This window comes from Papaver somniferum, chromosome 7, assembly GCF_003573695.1.
Source record: "Papaver somniferum cultivar HN1 chromosome 7, ASM357369v1, whole genome shotgun sequence".
Lineage (NCBI taxonomy): Eukaryota > Viridiplantae > Streptophyta > Magnoliopsida > Ranunculales > Papaveraceae > Papaver > Papaver somniferum.
Window position 1 is genome coordinate 205991039 of NC_039364.1, and position 2545 is coordinate 205993583.

Below are 2545 nucleotides of genomic sequence, written 5' to 3' on the forward strand. Positions count from 1 at the left end.
AGGCTCTGGAGTTTATTTATTGCAACTAAAAAGTTTCTCCCATACCCTCAAACTTAAATCTAACATCGTCCTCAATGTTCTAAAGATGAAACTAAAATCATGAACAAGGAGAAACTGTTACCATTTGAAGCGAAAGAGTTAAGGAAAGATATTACCGTGTTGTATGAGATTGGGTTACCTCCCAAGAAGTGCTAAGTTTAAAGTCTTCAGCCAGACGTAGGAAAGGTTTAGTCAACTCGAACCGTATAACAGTAGCCGGAATAACTGTGGGTCTTTAAAACCAAAAAGAGCTGACAAAAGGAAACTACAGTGAACCAACGAAATGAACAACACTAGCATTCCCTTACCTAGTTTCCTGATAACTATCGCTAATTGTGGTTCAGGTTCAGGTTCTATGAAATGGTCTAAATAGAACATTTTCATTGGTTGCGTTTCTTCATAGGTTGGATCCAAATTATTAGGTCCTAGAGTCTGGAAAAACTCAAATAAGAACTTGGAATCACAAAGTAATAACCTAAATAATTGCGGATCCTCTAAGTCAATCAGATATGACTTACAAAATTGACCACAGTGAGAATAGTGGTCATTCTTAAGCAAATGTATCGATTCTAATTTCCTAAGGCATTTAGGTTTAGTCTCACAACTTAATATTCGACACATTTGGAATATAAACGTTCCCACAGTTGGAAGAAAACTATTTGGTGGGAAAACAAAGTCAATCTGGGGATCATAGCCTGGGCAAACCACATCAACCAGAGGATGGGTTTCTAACGACTGAACTTCTTCCTGGACATCATTAGGTTCGGGAAAACGAGTATGAAGGTAATCTTGTAAAATGGTTGAGGCACATATGTCAAGTCCCAAGTGAGGGACCTTTCTAAGAGTTAAAGGTAAGGCACTAGGAAGGTGATAATCACCCCCAAACTTAGAGTTTTCAGTGTCTCTAGCTAGACTAGTCACAATCTCCCTAATTTCTGGATCATTAGATTCTTGAAAATGGTCAACTGATTCTTCTAAGTTATTATCAGGTGGTGCATCTTTACTCATATTTAAAATCTCTACGAGTTCATGTTCTTCGTCTAAGACTAATGTTTCTAAATCGCTAGACTCTAAAACAATATTCTCAGAATAAACTCGTTCCTCTAGACCATTATCGGCTTCGTAATCCTCGTCTAAAACTGTGGTATCTCTAGTCAAATCCTCGTCCTTTTGAATAGGTGAATAATTATTAAAATTATTTGGATTTGAACTAGAAATAACATTATCATTATAAGGCTCAATTGGAGAAACAAATTCCTGATTACTCTGCCTACATATTTCAGATTCTTCATCATCACTATCCTCATCATCATGATACAATTTTTGAAATTCAAGAATTCTCAATCTTTGTTCCAAACTACATGGTCTATGTTTATAATATTTCTCATAGATCGTTAGAGGTGATTCCTCAATAAAAGTTGGAGTATCCATATATCGCTGCCTACGCATATATTCACCAAGAGTCATTTCCGAAGACGTCTCTTGATAACAAGAATTTCTATACATATATTCTCGCAACGTCATCGCAGGTGGCGTCTCCTCAAAAGGATTCATCACCGAAGAAATATAAACTACAGAGGGATTCTATACAATCACAAACAAGGCCGACTCGACTCCACCAAAACAAACCTAAAGATTTCTAGCAAACAAAAAGCATGATAGCTCCACTTAGATTGTTTCTAGACCAGCTTCTATCTTTCGAAAGGGAATTCGTTGCAATTTGAGCAAACCCCTCTGGAATCAATCCGAGTCGAAGTAAGTTGAATTGAGGCGAGGGAAGCTCAATGGAGCTTTGATACCCAAGGCCTCACCGCTATCAGAAGGCGGCGCAGTCACGCATTCAACTCACAGAAACCATCATGAACTTTGTAGTGTGCTTAAAGAGCAACCAATATTTTTCGAACGAGTTTCCTATTAAGCTCGTTACCCTATCGGTCTCGTTCTATTCCAAATTTTAAGCTTGGGTTCGCGTTAGGTTTCGTTTTCCTAAGGCGGGCAAGAAGGGAACGGTGATGAAATCCGAACCCTTATCTTGTATTGTCCAGGCCTTGCCCTTTACTAGGAATTTAAAACAGTCCAAATTCGTCCTCAATAAATGAATCACCTTAAGGAATACAGTAACTCGCTTACAGGAGATTCGCGAGTGTTTCGATGGACTTACCTTCCGTACCAGACGGGGGATGAACCGTTGAAGTCGACTCGGGCCACGACTCCTATGTCATGTACGAACCCGAGGGGCCGATACGATATAGTAATCGTCGTCCTTCCCTGCACACAGTTTATATAATATATATATTTTTTTTTAATAATAATAATACCCTTCCGTAGGGTTAAAAAAATAAAGTCCAATTGTTTATAGTCCAAAGTCCAAAATAAATAAATAAAAAAATTACAGTTTTCCTCACACACTCTAAAAAAATTAAAAATTAAATCCTAAAATTGTCCTTTTTTTTCTTCTCTTTTCGCTTTTCGCTTTAAGCTTTTTCCTCTCCAAGTCCTTAGTTTT